We start from the raw sequence: 26575 nt of genomic DNA, 5'->3' as shown, positions 1-26575 counted from the left end.
AAGGTGGATCTGTGCAATGTTAAAATTAACAATTGGTATGTTATGAAATTCAGGAAATACTTTTTAGAGAATGATATATGTTTCCATGTAGTATTTTTCATCGGTAAGGTGCCTGTTTGAAGGTTAGGATTCAGTGTATATGAAATTTTGAAACTTATAATAACACTTGTTGGGTTAGTAGATTGTTCTATCCTTGGTAATTCTCACGGAATCTATATTTTTTTTTTGCCCTAACTGATAGAAATATTTTGTGGTTTCACAATGCAATTTTGGCCACTGCCAAAGTACTTTTCATCCCTTATGTGCAAGAGACTCTGTGTTTTACATGACTGTGAGTACTCATGGTGGAAGGGTTCAACATAAAGGTATGCAGAGCAAAAGCTAAAGGTACATGTAACATCATATATATTCCAGTGAATTTCCATAGTGTTAATTCGATATAATAATTTTCTTGCTTAACCTGTCTCTATTGAATGAAAGATGCAGGCTGAAGCACGACGATGCGGAGGAATTGGGGAGTTGAAGAAAATATAACAAATGCAGGTGAGCATATGTAGCAATTTTCTGCAAGATTTTTTCATTCTAAAATGGTTCGTAGAAATCCCAGGGAATTTTCTTGCATACAATCCTAGAGGTTTTATGTAGTCACATGTTAGCTCCTGCATTTAAAGAATGCAATCTAGAATTATGGCTTTCGCTGGATTCATTTATGACCTTCTTGCCTGTCCTCATCATCATTCACTTTCAGATGGATTCATTCATGAGCTTCTTAGTTATCCTTGTTATTGCTTGCATTGTGCTTATGCCTAGACCCACTCTATTTTGTCCCTCATTCCACATCATCCGTACAAGTGACTTTCATTCTAGGCCCCCCTCCAGGTTGACTTGTTGTGTGTGGGTTCTATTTTATCAATCTTTTGATGATTTTGAACATTATAGGGTGTTGTTTGTTACTAGCATTAATTCACTACTCCATCACGTCATCAGACATTTGATATTGTTCCATCTATTGCTCTCGACTCTCAACATCACAACACACACAACTGAAGTTTGCTTCAGTTAGATTATCCAGCGCACAATCTGAGGTCATTGTGACCATACCTTATAGCCATGTAGTAGACAACATGCGACATTAGAAAGATGATGAAATTGAATGAGGTTGAAGATTTAATAAATAAAATGTTGTTTGAACCAAATGCTTTGGTATGGCAGACCTTGTTGTCTTCCTCTAGAATCCATGGAAATGTGGATTTAGGGAAACAAGAAACAAAACATATTCTCAAGTTGGAACCACAAGATGCTTTAGCATATGTGCTTTTGTACAATATATATGTTGCAACCTGGAATGTGGGATTGTCTCACAATTGTGAGGAAAAAGATGACAGAGAAAGGATTGAAGAAAGTAACCGAGAGTCAAATAGATTGAAGTCAAAGGTAGGGTGCATAGTTTCACTGTCAAAGAAAGAAGGCATCCACAAATAAAAGTGATCTATGAGAAGTTGGAGGAATTAACCAAGCTGATGAAGGAGGAAAGGTATGTGCCCAATACAAACTTTGTTTTGCACGATGTAGAGGATGATTAGAAAGAACAATTTTTATCCTATCATAGTGAGAAACTCGTGATTGTGTTTGGGATTATTAGTATTCCTAGGAGAATGCCTATTTGAATCATCAGGAATCTTTGCATTTGTGGTGATTTTCATACTTCTTCCAAACTCATTTCTAAAATTGCAGGGCAAGAACTTATTGTGAGGGATGTTAGCTAGTATCATCATTTCAAGGATGGAATGTGTTCTTGTGGGGATTTTTGGCAATACTAAAACAAGAGACAATTATATGTATGTGATTCCCTCTTACAAGGAAAACTGATTGATTCCTAATCTCTAGCCTCTTGCATCGACAATGTATACTCCAAGCATTGGAAGATGATCAACACTAAATTAACAAAAAGTTGATCCTTGACCTTGCAAGATTTAGGATCAAAGCCCAACCAATCTTTCTGAGAAGACATGGGTAACGTAAAATTGTATTTGCTTGGTATTGCCAGCCTTGGTGTTGGCAAGCACTATTGTGATCTAGTTTCATGCCCCATTACGCTCTTTCATTTCTAGTATCTTCTTACCTGGAGCGGGAGGAGACAATTACCATTACAAAAGACAGTTTTTCCCAAGTTTTGTTTCTTTGCTTCTGTTTGTCGAACACAAAAGAAAAGAGAAACAAGATTTGTTGTATCTAGATACAATCTTAGGGGAGGTATTTAGCTTTTGCAAGGTTGGATACCTTCTTGAAGAAAGATCACAAAATGGTGCTCGATGTTGATGGGATGCAGGGAATGGATTGAGTGTTACGTGAAGCCTTTCACACCCTTGTAAAATCACCAGGCTATTCCAAGATTTTGTCCACTAGAAAGAGCTCCTAAAAGCTGGCCACTTTTACTATGTACAAAATAAGCATTGATATATAAACCATTTTAGTGGCTGGAATGAGTGATGAACCCCAGTTTAAAGGTATCTTGCAATCTCCACCTCATTATTTGAATACTAGATATTCTTTGGAAAAAATATCAAAGTATTATTATCTCTAATAAAGTTGTTGGAGAATTGATATTCAGCCACCGAAAATTCACTTGTAAAATATTTTCATTATTTCTCTTATGTAAGTTATCCATATGATATCAAATTTCAGGATATGTATTGTAATATACCCAAATTTCCACTTTGCAGATGGCTCAAATTTAACACATTCGTTGATTCAATAGTTTATGGAGGGTACTAATTTTTGCTCGGATGTTTTTGCAAAAGGAGCAAGAGTAGTTGTTAGAAAGGAAAAAACAGGGTTTCATTTTGGCAAAGATGAATCCCCTACTTGGCTAAATCATAAATGAAAGCTTATGAATCTTGGGGAGACTATTTCTTATTTGGGCAGGTCCTTTGGTAAATAGTTTTTCAGTTGTTGATTGTTGGAGATGGATAATAGCCAAGTTTTAAAAAAGAAAATTTCAAGCTTGGAGTAATATTGACCTACTGCCTTCCAAGAAGATTGCAATTGTTGATAAATTTCTAGCAGCGGGTCACATTGGTTTCTGTGTCTTTTTTTCTTCTCAAGTAGCCTATAAAATGCTGGAACAAGTACTCCAAAACTTTTATTGGGCAAGCAAGGTGGGTTAAAAAGGATTGATATGGTGTCTTTGAGTTTTTTGTAATTGAACTTTCCATATATTTCACTTGCTTATTGGCTTCCACATTCCCACTTCTATCGGTGTTCCTTTGCACCTCTCGGTGCAATTGCTAGTTTTAAAATCAATGCCTATATATGCAATTTCAAGGACTACCATAATTCTCACATAATTCTTTAAAGGGTGCTAGCTCAATGGTAGAGTACCTGCTTTATAAGTAGGAGGTTGGTGGTTCGATTCCACTGTGTCCTAATATGAATTAATAAATGATATTGTAGTTTGTTTTTAATTAAATACTTTTAATATTGGTTTATTTCAATGGTGAAATATTTTTATAGATTCATTATTTTTTATTGTCTCTCAAGAAACAATAGTTAGGATCAAATACATTGTCTCTTTAAAGACAATATGTCTTTAATCGTAACGATTGTCTCTATAGAGACAAAAATGAAATTGTCTCTGGAGAGACAAAAATGAAAAAATGAAATTTTCTAAAATGTCTCTCGAGAGACAAAAATGCTTGTGTTATATATTGTCTTTATAGAGACAATATTTTAAGACAATTTAATTTGAGACATCCACTTAAAGACAATATTTAGGACAATACACAAGTTTCTTTTTGTCTCAAATTAAAACAATTTACCTAAAAATTGTCTTAAATATTGTCTTTAAATCCCCCTTTGTGTTGCAGTGCCATAACCGTGATGAATGAAGATCCAAAGATAGAGATACCCTATAATGCTTGTGACCAACTGTGATAATGATAGTGTGGAGCCTAGAAAATGGACTTCGATGAAGTGAGGGTTTGTGGATGACCTATAACCATGACAAGCTCCAAGGATAGATATACCCTATAATGCTTATGACCAACTATGATACTCACAGTGTGCAGCCTAGCAAATGGACTTCGATGACGAGGATTTTGTGCAGTTGACCCATAACCATGATTTTGATTGTTGATGAAGTCGCAGGTGCCTACATAACATGGGGTAGGAGGGTACATCTCCAAAGAACCCAAGTCGAATGCTACTATGATGAAACCGATGAATCTGAGGAAGGTTCCTACTAAAGCAGGGTGGGAGAGCACTTCCTTAAAGGGAACCCACTCTAAATGCTGCTCCAGATTTTAAATGGACATAACTCCGTTAATATAAGTCAGAATATTTATTATCACCTACTTTTGGAAATAGAATGGTCATTTGGCATCTTCCCATGTGTTGGAAATCCTTATTTGGACACTCTGTAATCCTCGGTTCGCGCTGCAATTGTTCTGCTGTCACAAAAGTTTTGAAAAAAATCACTGATTTTAAATCAACAATATCTCCCACATCTGAACTCTGATTAAACCAATTTTTTTTTAAATTGGGTGATTTTTTAGGAGGAGCTCACATATGCAATTAGGTTTCTGAAGTTCTGCGGAAAAACTGCAAAAAATGATAGGAGAGTCGTCATCCACGAATTATTGCCACAAAAAATTCTGCAACATAGTTGATTTTAAATCAGCAATATCTCCCTCATCCGAGCTCTGATTCGGCCGATATTTTTTTTTATTTGGGTATTTTTTTGCAAAGCATCCAGATTTATTCTTTGTTTTTATAAATTTTGTACAAAAAGTTTTAGATATGATCTGCAAACATGCCGCCCAAAAAAACATTCCTGCAAAAATTGAAAAAGAAAAATTCTTCCAGCTTTGCCCATGAAAGATCTCTGTGGGGGTTGTACCACATGCATGAAGATTGTTGAATATTTATGAAAAATTTTGAAACTAAAATATGCATCAAACCCTCATTCTCATGGAGTTGTAACTTGAATCTGATACTACTGATATGGATCTTGGGGAGACCCCCAAGATCTAAAAAATTGAAATGGAGCTTGGGGGCAGAGGCCCCCAAGATATGAAAAATTGTAATGCCAGAAAGAAAAAGAGAGAACACACAGTAAATAGAACCACAAAAGAACTTTCTTTTATTAAAACAGATAATAACTGTAAAAACTACATTGTGGTGGACAATCTGTCCTTTTACAAAACATGACTTGTTATTTATAGTATTTTTTTGTTACAATACCATGGTTAAATTCCATGGGTGAGTAAATACCATGGTCGAATGAATACCATGGGTTGATGTCACATACAATACCATAGGTGGATGCCACTTACAATACCATGGGTGGATGAATACCATGGGTAGATGCCATTTTTCATTCGGATCAATGATAAAGGCTTTGGAAATGAAAGAGACAATAATTTCCATTTTATTTGTGAAAATAATGGAAATTGGGAGAAAAGGAAGGTGAAAGGTCACAATTTTCATGGAGAAGGAAAATGAAGGAGAATAATGGGAAATGAATAAAATAGAGGCCTTATTAATAAGAAGGCTTTTGAGGATTATCTCACAACTTTTTGTAAGTTTAACCTTTTGTCAGTTTAGTTTTTGAGGTCTATCTCTATTCTCTCTGTGTAATACTCTTAGACACTTAGAGTATTCTTGGAAAATTCTAGCATTGGGAAAGGAAGGTAAAGGAAGGACAAGAAAGCAATAGGAAGCAAGGATCAAACAAGGAAGATTGGGATTCAAGCAGCTACAATGATACTACTTGTAGGAATCAAGTTGCATGTATGAGTTCTTTCCTAGTTTCTGCATGCATGATACATGCATGTGTAGTTTTGGTTCTCTTTTTCTCATTGACATGGGTCTTGCGAGGTGTGATAGTGTTTTCTAGCCTTGCCTTTCCATTTCTGAATAACCATGGTCTAATGGGGCTTCTCTTACTTGGTTGAGTTGGATTACGAGATGGTTTCAAAACCGAGTGGGGTGATCTTAGGGGAGAAACACAAGTCCTAGGAATCCTTGGACTCGTGAAGGTGGGATTGCGGTAAATCCTAATTCTGCATGCCCTCGTTAGGCCTAGGAATTCTCGACTAGTGAATGATGGATATACGGTAAAGCCTAGAGGTGGAGCCTCGTTGGGCCTAGGAATCCTCGACCGGTGAATGGCGGGATATAAAGTAAAGCCTAGGGATAGAGACAAACAAATTCCTCATGATTTAGGTGGAGAGAACTGAAGGCATCCATGTTTTTTTAGGGCATAGTGATCTAGTGGGATTGCAGTAAATCCTAGTTGTATCAATGATGGTTTCGGACCTACAAATCCCTTGGTGCATATACGGTAAATCTAGATGAAGCCTTGATTGGTTGTAATGTGAGTCCCACATTCATGCTTAGAATATGGCACAGGGGTGATTGGTTGAAAGAAAGGTTTGGTTTAGCCCAATCTATGGTCGAGTGTTTCGTGGAAGTCCTTGACTTGGTTGACTTATGCATACATTAATAATTAATCCTTAATTTCCTTTGGTATTTCATCTGTAATTGTACTTTTTAATATTTGGTTTTTATGGTTATTCTACTCTTGTTATTATGTTGGTCATATGCTAGTTACAAGAAGGGTTTATGACAAACTTTGGTTATGGCCCTCATCATGATTTGATTAGTACAAGAAATGTGAATGAATAGATTACCTATAGATAATAATAAAACTATTGTGATAAGTCATCAATTCTTCTTCACGATTCTCAGATAAGTATGAGACCCTTATGCTTAGATTTGTGGTTATTCCCTTAAATTACATATTTGCGATATGTTTGATGAAATGTATATCATGGCTAGTAGGGGTCGGGTCAAGTCCTTGTATCAATGTTTTCATAGTAGCATTAATTCATTGATATTTATCATTTCTAGAAGTTTCATGAAGTTTTAGGGAGAGACCTCAGACCTAGCCTTGAAAAAGTGGCAGAGAATCTCGAGTCGCTTGCTCAAAATTTCCTGAAAATGGGCATAGTTGCATGCATGCCTTGTTGTGGGAGCAACTCGAGGGTCTTATTTGCATGCATGGCTTGTCATAAGAGCAACTAGGGGCCTAGGTCAGCAAAATGACAAGTTGTCTCATAGGTTGAGCATTTAAAAGGATTGGTTGTCTCTTGAAGGTTTGGTAGCTCCCCAGAAAGGTCAATTTTGTTTTGTTTTATCTGTTCTTCTTCCTTGATTGTACATGGGGAGTTGAATCACATCATAGTAACTCTTCGTCACATGTTTACCCAAGTGGACTCGTTAACTTGAGTAAATGTGGGAGGAGATTATATATATATATATATATATCTATATATAAAGTGTTTTCATAGTTTTAATTTAACTATCAACACTTGTTAAGTGAATGATAGAGATTTAACCTCCATAGAATATTTTAGAATATTCTTAGTAGTATACATAAATCAAATACTGAGATTTACCTCCAAAGTAGTTATGTTGTTCTTTCTCTTTTAATTAAATTGATTAATTAAATGTTGAGTGTTGTAATAATTTAACATGGTCTTGGTCCATGGTGTAGTAACAATCCCTATTTATAGATCATGAATCTCCACGGCAGATGGGAGTAAATCTCTATGGATAAGAATCTTGTTCCATATTTTTCAAATGTATGTATGTTTACTTTATAGATTAATTTGTTTTATAATTAACAATATAATAATACCTTTAAAAAAATTATGATTTAGTTAGTTTTATGTCTTCTTTTTCAATTTTAACATCTTACATGCATTAAGAAATAAGATATTATGTGTTAATTATGAGTTGATGCTATTAGTATTTACAAGGTAAATGTCATTTAATTTATATAATAACTTTACTCTTAATATCAATAATAATATGCCACTATTTTACGTGGTTAAATAAATCGTTTACAAATGTCACAAGGACCACTTAAACCCACACTACTTGAGACACAAATTGTGAACCATACTTCTTGAGTTAAATTTCTTTGATGATATTATGATTCTATTAATATTAACATCAATATTGATGATAACTTATTATTAATAATATCTATATTATTAATTATTAAAAATTCATATTAACACCAATATGAAACTAAATATTAATATTAATATCAAATTTATTAAAATTAACTTTAACTTATTAACTTTATTATTAACCTTAATATTAAAATAAAACTTATTAATATTACCTTATTGAAGTTACTAAAATTTAATATCACAATATATTTTATTGATTTAAGAATAACAAATCAAGAATAAATCGAAAATATCCAAGACTTTAAGCTGCACGAAGCTCTAGATCTAAAGCGGAATGTGATTCGATCTTTAAGTTCATGTGTGATGATGATGATGATGATGGTCAGACCAAATTGGTCTATCGGACCTACAATTTTCTTAATTTTTACTTGTCTGGCTCCTCGTCTTTCTTGGCGAGATTGGCGTTGTAGCTTTCTTTCTTTTCTCTACTGTCTTCCAACTTCCTTTGTCTTGCATCTCCTTCATCTCTTCTGGTTCTTGAAACATTGGTGTCTTAGCTTCGCGATCTATTGTGTTCGTTCTTTTGAAAATAGTCGTTGTTGGTATATTAACAATATCAACAACCGTCTAGTGTGAACCTTTGATGGACCTTTCCAATAATCCACCGGCCAATACCGGAGACGGTAACAATGGAGATCAACGCTACTTTTGTGCTGTGCCCTTTTCTTCACTGACTGGACAACATTATAATCCAAACTTATAATCAACCGAGTAACATGCACTTAATCTGAGGGGCAGTAGCAACCGGTGGTCGAAGAATATTGAACGACAGATATTGCTCTAGAACTGCAAAAGACAGTTTCAGATTTCAATTTCACTTCCTTATCCAACCATTTTTGGTATTACTACAACACTTTATAAGTACAAGGTATTACTACAACACTCTATATTTATAAAAATTATTAAATTTATTGATAAAGTTTTATTCCATATAATATTAGTTACGCAATTTTATGTCCAATTGAGGAAATATATCCCAGGCATGTTTAACACAATTAAACTTGCAATGAAAAATATAGACGCATTTATCATATTGTTATGAGTAATGCGATCGAAATTTTCATCAAGGAATTTAACTGAATGGCTTAGATTCTATTGGCAAAGACCGTTTACCTATAAGCATGGGTTTTAAATAATTTTAAGTAATCCTCTTCAAAAAAAATATAAATATTCATAATTAAAAAATAAACCAATAATATATTGAATTCGGATAGAAAACGAGTTTAGATTAATTGGTTTTTTTGTTTTTTTTTTTTTCAACTATGATGTCTCATGAATGTGAATAACTGTTAAATTAAAATAAAATAAAATCTATATAATAATCTATAAAGAATTTTTAAATTTATATGATAAATTTGGAATAAAAAACATAAAACCACATGGATTCAGTTGCAATCGAAATTCATTGTAAGTGAAATCTCCTTGTATTTCCATGATTGAATACAATTTTGAGGTTAGATTTGAATATTTGTTTCCACTCTCCAAAGATAAAATCAAGAGAATTTTGTGCCCAGTCTTTTCAGAATGAAAATATAAATATTATACAAAAAATTGATTTATAATTTAATAGTTAATTATAAACTTATATAAATATAAATATCATACAAAAATTTAATTTACAATTTAATGGTTAATTATAAACTTATATAATTTATGTCTGAAAAAAATAAACTTATATAATTTAAAAGATAATTAACTTATATAATTTAAAAGATAATTATAAGGTTATATTAGATTTTTTTTGTTACTCCAACATGTCTACAAAATTCAATATAATCTATTTCTTCAATTTTAACTTATAATATCTTACAAAGAAATACATCATCATAATCATTGAACCCACTTAAACTATAAACTAAATCAAATAACCCGAACTTTGATAATCAGTTCACCTATACAGATATGGCACAAAGCACCGATTAGGATATCTTCTTCATGGCAGAGAAAGGCATCAAGCTCAGATAGATATCTACCTTCTGACGCAGAGCACCAATAGAGTACCATCTTCATTGATTAGAACTCCAGCAAGTTGTGCAAAAACATTATATTTCATTCTCAACTAAATTCACCATTCTATTACAATTTTAGCTAATTACAAAACTAGAAATTATTATAGAGAACTTTCTAATAAATTGATAATCTGTCGGTTTGTCTTGGTCTAAACCTACTCCATCACAAAGCACCAATTAGGATATCCTCCTCATTGCAAAGAAGATCAGGGAGTTGGGCAGTTCCTTATATTTCATTCTGAATATCATCTTCAAGGGGCTAGTATCTCCTTTATTAAATCATGGTTAGGAAAAGTTTTCTAAAGTTATTTCCATTCCGAAAAAGGATTCCCACAAAAATTCCTATTGATTTTCACTTAGAGAGTGGAAACAAATATTCAAATCTAACCTCTTTGAATATTATATTCAATGAGGGAAATGTAAAAATAATTATTTCACAACCACCACTGCCTTGGCTCTTCTTGCCACCGCCTTGGCTCTTCATTCTTCTGGAGGTCAGCACTGCCTCACCACCTGTAGAACGAAAGGGCAGTACCACTTCGGAAATGAATATTTTAATTGTTGTAACCGACATTAAGTTTGGTATAAATACATATGCTTAGCGGAGGAAGAGAATTCACTCTCGGTTTTTGGTTGTGTAATTTATTTGGTTCTGTAATCAAGCAGTTGTAGTTGCTGTTATCTGAATTTATGTATTTCTGTTTCTTTCATCTGGTATCAGAGCTAGTTTGGACTTTGCTTGAGAAGCCATTTCTGTATACCTAAAATTTGTTTTCCTGTGAGGTTGAACAGAACTGTTGTGCAGAAACTGATCACTGATGCAGAGCGCTTGTGATTGAAATTGCTAGAGTTGTTTAATGCTGCACTGAATCCGTAATTGTTGTGCAGCGCTGGAATCTGACAGTGAAGGAGAATGTATTTTGTGAGGATCCATTGCTGAGCGTGGTCAAATAGCGCTGCAATATTCTGCTGAAGGTTTGTGAGGCCAGTGTGCAGTGTCTGGATGGGGAAGCTTGAAGTTTGAAGGAAGAAGAGATAAATCTGCCATAAGTCGCAACTACCAATGTTGTAAGCTATTCTGTCATGATATTGCCAGTTTTTGATTGGGAGTAGAATTATTTTTCAAATTCCATGTTTGAAGGCCTTTTGAGAATGTTTTTTAAACTGAGAGAAGTTTCAATTGAGTAGATGGGGACATTTTTTTATTTCTAGCAATTTTATCTACACAATTGAAGGAGGAAATTTATATTAAATCTCTACTTCCTTTGGCATTGGATATATTTATTTTTCCATCTGAGTATTTTTGTCTCACTATGTGTGGCTCTACTTAGCTTATTAACATTAAGTGGTTAATGAGTTAAAGTTTTTTTTACCATTGTGGATTGAGTCGAGGAGTTTTTTTTTGGGAGAAATTAAAGTACTTGGAAAACCAAAATAAAATGGCTTCAAATACCAACACTACTTAGTCAATTCCTATTTTAACTAAGAAAAGTTATGATTCCGGGTTTATTCGAATGAGAACATTGTTGCGTTGTCATGATCTTTGTGGATTTGTTATTGATGGATATCCTGAGCCTGCTAATGAGGCAGCAATGATGGCTCTTACAAATGCTGAACGAACATTGTTGAAAGAAAACAGAAAGAAAGACAATAAAGCTCTTGGCCTTATTCAACAAGGCTTAGATGACGTGATCATTTCAAAAGTATCAAATTCAGAATCTTCGAAGGAGGTGTGGGACATCCTTGAATCATGTTATTAGGGTGTAGCGAAAGTAAAGAATGTCAAACTGCAGAATTTGAGAAAAGATTTTCAGAATCTGAAAATGAAATATAGTGAAACTGTGGATGCTTTATGACTCAAGTCATGAGTGTTGTTAATCAATTGTGACAATATGGAGAAGACCTCTCAAACAAGAGGGTGATCTAGAAAGTCCTTCGAAGTTTGCCAAAGAAATTTGAAGCAATTGTTGTATCCATAGAAGAGTTCAAGGACACAAGTCAAATGCAAATTGAAGAGTTGACTGGTTCGTTGATTGCACATGAATCCAGGATGTCAAGATATGATGATAGCTCATTGGAGAATGCCTTCAAAACTCAGCTTCAATTTCATAGAGGAAGAGGCAGAGGAAGATTAAGTAATATAGGACGAGGCAACAGAGATCAAAGACGTCCGCAAGCTAATTATGATCATGAAGAGAAATCTCAGCAACGTCCTCCTAATTTAAGGGGGAGTTACAATAGAACCTGGCATCGAGGAAGTCAAAGGTATGATATTTCTAAAGTTCAATGTTATTATTGTAAAAGATATGGCCATTTTGCTACTAAGTGTTTGAAGAGGCAGGCAGATGTTGGTAAGCAATCTGCACACATCTCAGAGGAATTTGAAGACAGTCAGAAGCCAGTGTTTATGACTTGTAACGTGACTCAAGAATGTTCGAATGATATTTGGTTTTTAGATAGCGTCTGCAGCAATCACATGACTAGAAACAAAGATTTGTTTTCCAATCTAGACACCAGTATTCAGTCTAAAGTCAAGTTGGGTAATGATATTAAGGTATGTGTTAAAGGCAAAGGAATGATTGTTGTTTATACTAGAGATGGTGATAGAAGAACAATTGATGATGTTTACTATGTACCTAGCTTGAAATGAAATTTATTGAGCATTGGACAATTGATAGAGAAAAATTATAGAGTGTTCTTCAAGAATAATGAGTGTACTATCATTGACAAATATCCAAGTAAGCAGCTGATAGCAAGAGTAGAAATGACAAAGAATAGGATGTTTCTGCTTATAATGAGAAATGAATTGACTCCATCCTTGAATGCTTACAAAACTAAGAATTTCGATGAGTCATGGTTATGGCATTTAAGATATGGTCATTTATATTATGGTGGTCTAGATTTGCTGCAAAAGAAACAAATGGTGAAAGGGTTACACAGTATTCAACAATGGACGAGCTCATGTGAAAGTTGTAAACTTGCAAAACATTAGACATAAATTTGTTTCTGGAATTTCCCACAAAAATTCCTATTGATTTTCACTTAGGGAGTGGAAATAAATACTCAAATCTAACCTCAAAATATGATTGAATATTTTATCCAATCAAGGAAATGTAAAAATAATTATAATAATTATTTCAAGACCGCCACCACCTTGGCTCTTCTTGCCACCGCCTTGGATCACCGCCTGCATAACGAAAGGGGAACACCGTGTCGGAAATGAATATTTTAATTGTTGTAACCGGCATTAATTTTGGTATAAATACATATGCTTAGCCCACGAAGAGAATTCACTCTCGATTTTTGGTTGTATAATTTCGTTGGTTCTGTAATCAAGCTCTAAATTTATGTATTTCTGGTTCTGTAATCAAGCAGCTGTAGCTGCTGTTATCTAAATTTATGTATTTCTGTTTCTTTCAGGAAATACAACGAGATTTCATTTATAGTGAATTCCTATTGCAACCAAATCTATGTGGCTTTGGCTCCTCTGTGTGCTGTGGTCTAGTTGGGTATCTCAACCCCCATTAAGTGGATGTCTCAACGACGTCTTTTCAGGTATGGTGTTTCTCTTCAGATATGATCTTTCTCTTCAGTGTTATGATCTATCTTAATCTTCAAAAAAAAGCTAGAAGGCTATGGCAAGGCTATGGACTGACTGTAGAGGGCTATGGCAATCAATCCAGAGAAGGCAGCAGTATGATCATTCCTAATCTTCGCGTAACGTATGATCTTTTGCTTCAGCTTTGTGTTAATTTTGATAGTTTTTAATGAAAAAATGACAAGGTAAATTTTTAATCAAGTTTAGTATAAAATTATTTTAAATATAATTTAAATATGTAATTTAGATATGCTAACAAAAAATTAGTATTGTGAATTTCATCCCTTAATACAGTGGAGATGAATAAATTACAGTGACATCTTTCAATTTGAACCGTTCATAACAAAAAAAAATAGATGACCCAATTCTAAGAAACCACACCTATCACAATTAACATAAATTTTATATTTGGTTTATTATAAAATTAAAAGTTTCCAACTTAATTTTATTCGCAAAATGCCGTATTTACCAAAATTCACTTGGTTCAGTTATTGGGATTCAAAACTTTCAGCGAATCCGTTTTAAAACAAACCCTAACAATCGGTAAAAAAAAATGTAATTCAAATTTCAAATGATAGATAATACTCGATTGACATACACATTAATAGCTAATAATTGATTGATATACACCTTAAGAGGGAAAAAGTTCAATGAATATATACAAACTCAAAGAGGCTCGATCTTGCATACCTACATGGAGGACTTACATATACAGACAATAAATATATCAAAGGTAATAGTTGACATAAATACCTACCATTGGATCGGAATATGTTTGGAATTTTTTTATTTTTTATTTTTCTAATAGAAGTGGAGCACATATATAAATAATAAATTATTATTATTATTATTATTAAATTTTAAGATGATAATTAGTCAGGTATTATATTGGTGTATGAGATCTTTTGTTTGTGAGATAATGGATTTATTTATTAGTATATGAGATTCTTTATTTGTGAGACAAGAGACTCATGTATTGGTGTATAAGACTCCCTTATAATTTAAAGGTTAAATCTACAAAAGCGTACATATTTTACCCTTTTAAACCTATAACCTTTTAAAAAAAAATACATAATCTTAACCACTAAACCTACACAATAAACTATCAAAATAAAATAAATTATATAAACCCTCACCCTTAAATCTAAATCTAAATCTCTGCACCTACTTTCTATCCCGTCATTCCATGCTTCAGGTATGTACTGCGATGTCTTTTTAAACTAATCAATAAGATGTATCCAGTGGTGTGTGTATTAGAGCTGAATATTTTTTCCATAAAGTTGGAAATTCAACTTAAAATTTCTCACGAGACTATTGAGTTTATTGTAATAAAATATGTTTAATTCAAGATCTTGAATGGAAATTATGTTTAAAAGTTAATTTTGATTTAACAATATGTTTGACCCAACACCATGTTTATGTTTAGGTTTTGTTTGTAGTTATGGCCAATCAAATCCAACGCTCCGTTTAATGATTGTATTCTATATCCCACTGTTTACAATCTGAGCTCCAATGAATGCAACTGCATTCAAATATTAATAAAAAGGTAAGTTTCATTAGTGAAGATGCGACTGCTACGATTCTAATTCCATCTCAACAGCTTAAACCCTAAACCCAGTGCAGCTTCCATGTAATATTATACTTGTCGTTTTGTTCTAAAATTTAAGTGGTTAAATTTTCATTTGCGTTGTTTAAATGAATTATTAGGGTCTTAAAAAAAAACCTAGAACATTTTGATTAGAAAAACTTTAATATTAAATTTATAATTTGATTAAATCTCTAATTATATTTTAAAACTACTAATATCAATGATTCCGAAAACACTTCTGTCAACCATCAATATAACAAATTTATGATTAATAAATTAAATAACTTTTAATTTTTAAAGATTAAAGATTAATTTTCTTTCAATTTTCACCTTAGTCCTCTAAATTTTAACGGCGCGGGACGCCGATACCATGGTCAATACGTTCAAAATAATTGCACAACATCGAAGAATTAGAACATAAATTGTCAAAGTGTTTAATTCATCGAACATAAATTTTCTCAATGTATAAATAGTTGTAATTGCTAATTTGCTTTGTATAAATCTTTGTATAGTTTTAAATAATGTTTAGGTTTTATTTGCAGATGACATGAAGTATACACATTTACCCACTATTTTGAACCCTAAACCCGCCTCCGTAATTCGGTGCACTTTTCTGAACCTTGAGTGAAACATATTTCTGCATTTTCTAAATTAAAATATTTTAAATTTTTAATGATTAAATATTTTTTGCATCATTACGACGTCGTCCATAGTGCAATATTATACCCTATTGTTTTTGCTCGTTCATCCCCGCTGCAAGTGGGATTTATTTTGAGGTCTTCCCATGAGGTGGGGTATTTGTATTTTAAATCTGTTAAAATAACTAATTAATTTATGTATGGAGATTTATCTAAATATGTATGGAAATTTATCTAAAATTACAGAGTTAGTGAATTAAGTTATGATTCAAGTAGAGTTAATTTATTATTCAATTTAGTGTGTGGTTGGATGTTAAGTTATTTTACGAGAGTGGTTAGTTAGAAACATATAAATATATCTCATTTAATTATTTTGTTTTTGTGTGATCAATAGAATAACTGCAATGGTGTGTTTTATGTTTTTGTGTCATCAATAGAATAACTGCAATTGTGTTTTTAGTGTGTGAAATTTTTATTTAACTCTTATTTTTTTAACAAAATAATCTCACAAGTGGAAAAAATCACAAGATTTGTGAAGCCCACAAAAAGGTAAAAAAGGAAAAGAAAAAGAAACAAGTAAAAAGAAAACAAACATTTTCTTTTCAATTTATCAAATTGTGAAATCATTAGTAAACAACAAAATCGTTAAATAATTAAAATTTTTCTATCAACACTCCTCTCCCTCTCTCTTAACCTGCACTGAATTAGGCAAACCTACGTTTCTCCTTGCACTGCAACGCTGGTCGACACTGTGGGGTGGTGGTTTATTTTGACTAAGATCAAATAACTCCCACGGTTTCTTAAACGCGTCTGCCGTATGTTGGTAGGTTCGTGTGTTAATTGTCCCAAAGTTCGAACAAAAAGTCACGTGGACTATATTAATGAGCCTCCTTTTTATTAGTTATAAAGTTTATTTAAAACTGTTTTGAAAGTCACATGGGTCTTTCGTGGGTAACTTTTAAAAATCTTTTTATAATAACTAAAAAATGTTTTTTTTTTCATATTAAAGTTTTTTAAAAGGTAAGTATTATTAAAGGCTTAATATAAACAGTCTTAAAAATCTTTTTATAATAACCAAAAAAATGTTTTTTTCACAAATTAAAGTTTTTTAAAAGGGAGATATTATTAAAGGCTTAATATAAAGATTCTCACAAGGGTTGAAAGGAGTTAGGTTATATTTTTTGGCTGGAGTATTTTATAAAGATCAACTTTAAAAGAGAAGTATTATTAAAGGCTTAATATAAACATGGTCTTAAAAATCTTTTTATAATAACCAAAAAAATGTTCCTTTCCAAATTAAAGTTTTTTAAAAGGTAGGTATTATTAAAGGATTAATATAAAGATTTTCACACGGATTGAAAGGAGTTCGGTTAATGTTTTTTGGTTGGAGTATTTAAAGGTTATAAAAGGTTTCTGAGGAGTTTTTTATTTAAAAGGTTTTGTATGGTTTTTTCAAATTTTGAGCCCCAGGTCTTATTGTTCACCTGGAAGGATTATTATGTGTGTGCCATTAAGACAGCGACCATGTTGCAGGCTCATGATGTTTGAGATTATGTCCAGTTTGGGTTTTGAGAACCTAAGAATGAAGAAGAATAACAAGCTCTCACTAATGCACAGAGGGATCTATGGAAGAAAGACAAGAAGAAGAATGCACAAGCATTGCAGCTTATCCAACAAGGAGTGGACTGGCTATTCCAGAAGATTATGATCACATCTTTAGTAAAGGAAGCATGGGATACCTTGGTGACAAGCTATAGAGGTATGGTCAAAGTCAATATTGTTAAGTTGCAAAATACTAGGAGAGATTTTGCAAGTCTACATATGAAGGACACAAAGGACATCGATTCTTTCATGAATTAGGTCATGACTGTCATAAATCAATCAAAAATTTATGGTGAAGAAATTAAAAATCAAAGAATGGTTGTGAAGGTCTTCAAATCTTTGTCTACCAAATTCAATGTTGTCGTAGCGACCATAAAAGAAGCCAAGGATTTGACATCACTCACAGTTGATGAGTTGATGGGATCACTTCTGTCACATGAAGCAAGGATAGACAGAAATAAGGATTCCACTTTAGAAATCACCTTCAAAAGTCAAGTTTCTATTTCAAGAGATAGAGGTCAAGACAGAAGTAGATCAAGAAGCAGAGGACGAGACAAACGACATGGTGGTTAGAGAGATCACTGAGAAGAGCATGAACATGAAAGTGGAAGCAAATGCAGAAGCTTCAACAATAATCAAAGAGTTGACAAATCAAAGGTGAGATGTTATTATTGCAATATATTTGGTCACTATGTCCATGATTGCAGGAAGAGAATAGTTGACCAAGGGAACTAGAGAGTTAATGTCACTACAGAGTGTACTAACTCCATGTTCATAGCTTTCCATACCATGCATGAACCTTCCGATAATGTATGGCTATTAGATAGTGGTTGTAGTAACCACATGGTAGGAAACAAGGATTTGGTTGCAAATTTGGATCAATCTGTGAAGATATAGGTAAAGTTGGGGACTGACAAGACTACGAATGTAGAAGAAAAAAGGAGTGGTAAACATTCTGATCAAGCAGGGGGAGACAAAGACAATATCATAGCTATATTATGTCCCTGGTCTCAAACATAATTTGATAAGTTTTGGTCAATTGACATAGAAGGGATATAGAGTTATCTTTCAAGGACAAGAATGTGTTATATATGATAAGCCCCCAAGAAAGCAGTTGATAGCAAAGCTGCAGATTACGAGGAACATACTCTTTCCTCTAATTATGAATTACAGTGATTAGGTCAGTTCATTTACAGTTGCATGTACTAATGATTATTGTTTATGGCACTTTCAATTTGGACACTTCCACTTTTCTGGTTTAAGATTGTTGCAACAGAAACAGATGTTGAGAGGATTATCTCCCATCAAAGAACCTGCTAGTACTTGTGAGTGTTGCATCTTGGGAAAGAAACACCGTGAAAGATTTCCAAAGAGAATTGCATACAGTGTAAAGCAACCTCTTGAGCTAGTGTGTACAAACTTGTGTGGACCTATGAGGACACAATTGATTGGTGGAAGTTGTTACTTCCTCACTTTCATTGATGACTATAGAAGAAAGACATGGTTTTACTTCTTAAAGAAGAAGTCTGAAACTTTTGCAAAATTCAATGAATTTAAAGCCCTAGCAAAAAACCAAAGTGATCCATAGATCAAGGTATTAAGGTCAGATTGTGGTGGAGAATATGATTCAAAGGCATTTCATGATTACTACAAACAACACGGAACCAAAAGACAGTTTACAACCAAGTACATATCGCAGCGGAATGGTGTAATAGAGAGAAAGAATAGGACACTTATGAACATGGTAAGAAGCATGTTGAAATGAAGAAACTTGTCTAATGAGTATTGCGCAGAAGCAGTTGCATGTTCTATTTATGTGATCAATAGATCTCCTACAAAGAGTGTGATGAACAGAGTACCAAAACAATCATGGTCACATATGTCTTGCAGCGTATCTCATCTTAGATTATTTGGAAGTGTAGCTTATGCACATGTCCCTAAATATCTAAGAGGAAAATTGGATGATAAGAGTGAAAAATGCATATTTACTGGTTATAGTGAGCAATCAAAAGCTTACAAATTGTATAACCCTATCACCAACAAGACCAAAATTAGCATAGATGTTGTGTTCAAAGAACAAGGGTAATGGAATGGGACTGTGACAAAACAGTTGATGCACAAGTGTCATTGATGGAAAAAAATGATGCAGCAGAAAAGGAGCAGCAAGAATCATAGGTGAAGACACCAAACAGAGACACACCAACAAGGACTCCAAGATTTTCAAAGTAGCATGGATCTTCAAGCAGATCAACATACCAGAATTCTCCTAACAATCAATCAGTTGATTAATCAAGCAATGGTAAGAGAAATATGACATGTCTGAAAGATATTTATGATTATTTGGATGTTAGTTCAAATTTTTCACTGTTGTCATTCCAACCTTCTTCGTTTTGAAGAAGAAATCAAAGATGAAAATTGGGTGCAAGCCATGGATGAATAAGTTGAAGCTATTTAAAAGAATGATAGATGGGATTTGGTTGATTTACCAAAGGAGTGTAAAATGGGTGTACAAGACAAAGTTGAATGAGAAAGGTGAAATTGATAGATTTAAAGCACAATTTGTAGCAAAGGGATTCTTGCAGCAACCGAGAATAGACTTTGGAGAAACGTTTTCCCCGATAGCCAGATTGGATACTATAAGAGCAGTTCTAGCCACAACAACTCAGAACAAGTGGAAAGCATACCAGATAGATGTGAAATCAACCTTCTTGAATGGAATTCTAGAAGAAGGAATTTATGTGCAACAACCTCCAGGATATGAAGTTGAAGGTAAAGAAGATAGAGTTTACAAGTTGAAGAAAGAACTCTATGGACTCAAGAAAGAACCTAGAGCTTGGTATAACAGAATTGGTTGCTACATGATCAAGAATGGATTTTGCACAAGAAACATTGAGTCTACCTTGTACACAAAGGTAAATGAGCATGGACAGATTTTGATTTTTTGCTTAGATGTTGATGACATCATTTTTACAGGTGATATTGAGTTAGATGAATTTAAAGCAGCCATGAAGAAAAAAATTGAGATGACATATCTCGGCCTTATGAAATATTTTCCTGGCATAGAAGTTGAGAAATCGGAGAAAGGAATATTTATTTGTCAAAATAAATATGCCAAAGATTTGTTGAAAAGATTCAAAATGGAAAATTTCAAACTTGTCCCTACACCAGTTGCAACAGGTACAATGTTAAGCAAGGATGATGAAGGATCAGATGTCAATCCAACTCTATTCAAAAGATTGGTTGGAAGGCTCATGTATCTCACAACTACAAGACTAGATATTATGCAAGGAGTGAGTTTGATTTCCATATTTATGGAGATTCCACAAGATACACATTGGAGTGTAGGAAAACAAATTCTGAGATACATAGAAAGAACTAGAGATTGTGGCATAATGTATGCAAGCAAAAAAATAAAGGATTTGATTGGGTACATAGATAGTGATTTTTTAGGTAGTTTGGATGATAGGAAGAGCACTTCCAATTAGTTGTTCCATCTTGGTTCAGGTATGATTTTATGGGCATCTAAAAAGCAGCCTATTGTGACACTTTCGTTAGCGAAAGAAGAATATGTAGCAGCAACATCAACAACATGTCAAGAAATGTGTTTCAGAAGAGTATTTTATGGACTCAAGCACAAACAAAAAATATCAACATAGATATATTGTGACAACACCTCAATGATTGTACTATCTAGGAATAGTGCGTTTCATCAAAATAGTAAGCATATTGATACTAGATATCATTGTATTAGAGAACTTGTGAGAAATGGAGAAGTTCACTTGAAGCCTTATAAATCTAGTGACCAATTTCATGATATATTTACTAAGTCATTAGAAAATGATGTGTTTGAGTTTTATAGAAGAAACTTGGGTGTTGTAAGCCCAACTAAAACATAGACCAATAAGCATGTTTGAATTGTCATGAGTCATGTCTTAGTTTAGCCGTCGTAATTAAGGGGGAGTGTTAAAATAGCTAATTAACTCATGCATGGAGATTTATCTAAGATTAGAGTGTCACTTAACTGAGCATTGACTCAATTCAAGTTAATTCATAGTCGAATTTAGTGTGTGGTTACACGTCAAGTTATTTTAGGTGAGTCGCTAGTTGGAAACATACAAATATCCCTCATTGGGTTCATTGTAATCATCAAGTTTTTGAGTGATCAATAGAAGAGTTGTAGCTCTTGCGTTTTGTGTGTGAAATTTTTGTTTTGGCTCCTATGCCTTTTCAACAAAATTCGTTGTACATTCAGAGTAATGTAAGATGCTAGTCTACTATAGTATGCTAAGGTGACCAAGTTCAACTTGAGTTCCTAAAAGTTAAATGGGGATGGGATGCACAAACTGAGAGGGGGCACTCTGTCACTGTCATTCCTAGCTTTGTTAGCAAGATTGCTTACTAGTCTAGGGTGTTTGATCTAAAAATAGAACTCATTGTTGTTGAAGCTAGGATCTCGTTCACAATTGATTAACACTTGTGGACTCTAGTAGCAAGGATGCCTTCTTGTGGGGTACTCCTTGTTTCTACCAATTCTATTTTCATTTCTTTCTATTATGCTTTGGATATTTTTAGTTTAGATTGTTATGTTATGGTTGTTGATCACTGGATTTTTTCTCTGCTCTCAGGTTTGGAAGTAATTGTTGGTACTTCCACCCTGTTTGAGAAATTTTATTTTCCATCATTTCTACCCATATTATCATCTGATGTTGGCTCATTCTATCTAACCTCCTCCCCATATTTCACTCTAGTTCTTGTCACAATATCTCCTATTGCTATCATCCATTCCTTTTCTCTCATATATTGGCTCCTACAGATTACATTTGGTGTTGGATTCCCTTAAACACCATGCCTTAACAACACAAGAACATTTTCCAATGGGGGAGGAGGGTGTGGCTCCCAAGGTTGTTCTCGAGCCTAGAAGCAAGCTCAGGAGGATGTGGCTATTTACCATTCGACCACCCCCTCTATTATTCAATATGAGATTTTCCACCTTTAAGTTCTCACAACCGACAACTGTCAAGATTTTTCTGACTGTGATATCTTTGAAAAGGTTGCCCAGTGGGTTCCTGACCCTAGTCACACTAAGGGAAGATGGAAACAATACCTTAATTCCATTACCCTACATTGGCAATTGAAAAGAATCTCGTGTTAAGTGTAAATGAAAGTCAAGAGGAACAATGATATTTTCTCTACTTTGAATACCATCAAACGTGCCCAACAATACTAGAGATCATGTTTGGAAAGTTTGGATGCCAGTATAGCTTACATGAAAATCCATATCCAATATGATGAGAAGCCTCTTACCCTTCCTAGCTCTAGTGCCAAGGATCCTACTCTACTAAAATCCTTGGAATCCTCGTTTTTGGTTATGTTTTATAGAAATATTTTTGTTTGCAACTTAGTAGTTGATAGCCTTGTTTAATTCCAATAGTTTTTTTTTTCTTATTTAGACTTCACTTTGAGTAGGTGATCAATATATCTAGTTTCCCGTGTGGTAGGTTGAGACCACCTATGATGTTCTCCGTGAAACATGGAAATATAGCAGTTATATCTTGATGTTTTGAAATTTTGATGTAATTTGGTGTAAAATGACGTCTTTTATATTGGTTATCTTTAATTTTTTTTTTTTTGTAAATAAGGTCTTTTCATTCACACAAAAAGATTACATCAAGGATATAATTTTACCAAAATCATACTAGACTCTCTTCTTCCAAATTTTTTGGCCAATAGCTAGTTTCCAAAAACTGCAACAGGTTGTTAGGCATGCCAAAAAGACCAGAAGCTATAGGGCACATAAGCCTAGAAGAATAAGAATAATGGAATGAAACAAGTACTCATTATACATTTGATGATGTGCTCGGCGTTGGGTTTTTCATTCCTAAACCAGGTGACAATAGAGGCCAAAACTCACAATGGATATGTTTCTCCATGTGAGTCATTCTGCCTTCAATGCAGTCTTTCTTTTTCTGAAGACTCCACATTCCCCTCCATAAATTTACAAGTCTATTTTTCATATAACATTGGTTTCTCAAGAGGCCTTTCATAAAAGAAATGATCTCATTTCTATAGTCATGTTGGTCTCTACTTATTTGCTCCATATGAATTTTAAGTTGAAGGATTTGAATATAAATGTTGCCTTGTCTAGGGTTAGAATCATGGAGTACAAGATGGTTAATAGTATTCGGGTCAACGATCTCTTCATGGTCAAGACCCTCTAAGTGAGTTCAGCTAAAATGTGCCAATTTCCCTACCCCCCAACTTATTGTGCCACGCTAGCGTGAAAAGAAATTCATTACATAACAAAAGATAGGGAAACTTAAGAAATTATCAAAGAAACTCAAGCTATATTACCCGGGCCACAACCCCCCACTAACTTTGTTGAGATAGCAAAGAAAATACCATTTGCAAACAAAATCCTCTCAAGTAGAACCCCAAACCACTAGTGACCCACTATAACTAAACCAATGCAACCACATGTTCCAAACAAGAATTACTCAGAATACCCCAACGACTGAGCCAATGCAACTTGCCAAGCTCCAACAAAATAGTATAAGTTTGGGGACCTTGGAACCATAGAGGACCCCAAGCAGTACCCTTTGAACACAAGCAGATGAAGAAGATCCAAGATGGTTTAATGGCGGCTACTGCCCTTCCTTTCAGTTCGCACCAACCCAAGAACAATATAGCTAGAGAGACTTGAAAACCATAGAACAAACACAGTGCCTTAAAGACATAGGAATCACAACCACCATTACAACCAAAAACAACCATAGAGGCTAGGATAATCCAACTAAACTCTTTAACAATAATTAAAATAGTTCAAACTAAATAATAAAACCAAATACCTAGAGCCAATGTCAGACTTCCAAAAGGGAGCTCTGCTTCCAATCCATAGAAATGCAAATCAACACCACCTCAAAACAACCCGAGCCAAATCGTAATCCTTAGTGCAAAGAATTCCAAATCTCGAGGTCCCAATTAAAGTGCACCAGAGGCCAAGACAGCGTGTGCACTACACCTCACCACTCAAAACACTCCTCAACCCACAAGACTTGACGAGACCACATTGAAGCCAAACAAACCCAATACAATCATACACCATCACTAGACACCAAGATGTTGGGCCAAAGACCTAGCCACCAACATATTTTATGTATTCCTCTTTGCAGCATCTCCTCAAACCAAAAACAAAGTATCAATATCACCCTCGTGCAGATTCCATCTTAACTCACCCATGCTTCATTTATATGGTGGTGGGGCCTCGTGCCACCTCCACCTTATATGTTGTAGGGATCCGTCGGGTCCCCAATGCATTATACCATTTTTCTACCACCCCATCTCCAATATCTTTTTAACCATTAGAAAACAAATTATATATATATATATATATATATTAATTATCTTAAAAAACTAATTTATATATATATATATATATATATAATTTTATTGGCTCTTTATCCATCTTTGGTCGATATGAACGGGAATTGAATAAGAAGGTAATTTACCCAAGCAAATTGAAAGCCAAACAAGTTGAATACAAACTAATAGAACGCCAAGCCAATAGAATTTGAACCAATATTTAGGTAGAATTCAAAGAAATTTCCAAATTATTCGGCGAATTCAACAAAATTCTTATTAATTATGGTTAATACGGTCCAATACGTTCATAGATATCAAAATAGAAACAACTGGACAGATTATTAGATTTTTTGTTATTTTGGTGGGAATAAAATAATAAAACTTTTTATAAGTTTGCTGAATTTTATGGTTTAAATTGAGTTTTAGGAATATATGAATAGATTCAATATCTTCGAAGGAAAAAAATCGAAATTATGTAAAGTAGAAAACTCAAACTCACCATTTTAAGAAATTCTAGCTTTATGTAAACACTTTGAGAAATACACCATCTTATTATTGAACAAATTTTATGAAGACAATGTCAATTTTGCACCCTCACTGGAAATAAGAAGCTTGTCAGAAACTCATACTCGGCGATGGCCTTTATATCTATGCCACATCTGGTGATAGGTGGGAAGAACAACCAGAATCCTGCACTGTATAGAAAAATCAAAGTCAGAGGAATAGTAATGGATTTTGGCAATGTGATGCAAGGAGACAAGCCTCTTCTCAAACAGATTTCGATGGCTGTGCACAAACCATTGAAGATAAAGAAAACTGTAACCTCCCATGTGGCTCTTGTCTCTGTGACGTAAAAGTAGAGGAGTTCATGCATCAATCCAGAAACTAGAAATGTCAAGGATACTGCAACTGCTCGTGCCCAGAAAGGAGGCTTCTCTGGATTAACTTCCATTTGCTGGTTTCCTGCATTTTTCTTCTGTAATCGTTTGTGGGTATTCCAGCAAATGTTCAGGATTGGATAATACACAGATGGGCGAAGAGTTTTGGTTACAGTGAGGTTCCATCTTTTTCCCCAGAAGTCTTCCAGGGAGCTGGAAAGGTAGGGTTTGTTGAAATGGGGTTCTATTTCTACTCCCAAACAAACATTTGCAAGAGCTGACAGGCTTCCGAGAAAGATATCCAGAAACAAGTAGAGATGCACCGCATAGAGTACAAGTATCACATTTTGGGGAATCTGAGTCCTGAATGAATAGATGAATAGGACTATTACTAAGAGGCATCCTTCCGCTGTCACTTTGATCAAAGTTGTCAATTTTGATGATGTTGTATCAGAATTTCCCTCTGAATTGAGTTGGCGGACCTGGATTGGAAAAACAGCGACGACCATGAAATGAAAGAGATTCGATCTTGCCCGTGGATTTATAAGAGGACCCACCTCAAAGCACAGCATTAGCAGCTTGAAAGAGCCGAGCCAGACGAATGCAAATGCAATGATTTCTCTCATGTGGGGGCTAGAAAACTGCCATGGCAAAGCTGTGTACATGGCAATGACAGGAAACACTGCAAAAAGGCGAGGGAATCCCTTGGGAAGCTTTGAGAGAACATAAAAGGAGTATATTATCCCACATATAATATTCACCAGAATGGTCATACTCTTCCATCCTTCTAATTCCAGCTCCATCTCCATCTCCATCTCCATCTCCATCTCCTGTGCTCTGCAACGTAACGCAGACCGTATT

General features: G+C 34.2%; 1 non-coding gene and 1 pseudogene across 1 annotated transcript; one reads left to right on the top strand and one right to left on the bottom strand.

Moving 5' to 3' along the window:
- Positions 1-3355: 3355 nt before the first annotated feature.
- TRNAI-UAU (transfer RNA isoleucine (anticodon UAU)) lies at positions 3356-3427 on the top strand. Its single transcript has one exon. It is a non-coding gene; the product is annotated as a tRNA-Ile (tRNA).
- A 21989-nt stretch (positions 3428-25416) lies between these two features.
- LOC149139003 (acyl-CoA--sterol O-acyltransferase 1 pseudogene) lies at positions 25417-26575 on the bottom strand (annotated as a pseudogene).

This window comes from Pinus tabuliformis, chromosome X (genome assembly GCF_031772625.1).
Source record: "Pinus tabuliformis cultivar Carrire ecotype Pingquan chromosome X, CPIR1, whole genome shotgun sequence".
NCBI classification, from domain to species: Eukaryota; Viridiplantae; Streptophyta; class Pinopsida; order Pinales; family Pinaceae; genus Pinus; species Pinus tabuliformis.
This window is presented reverse-complemented; position numbering and strand designations above follow the sequence as displayed.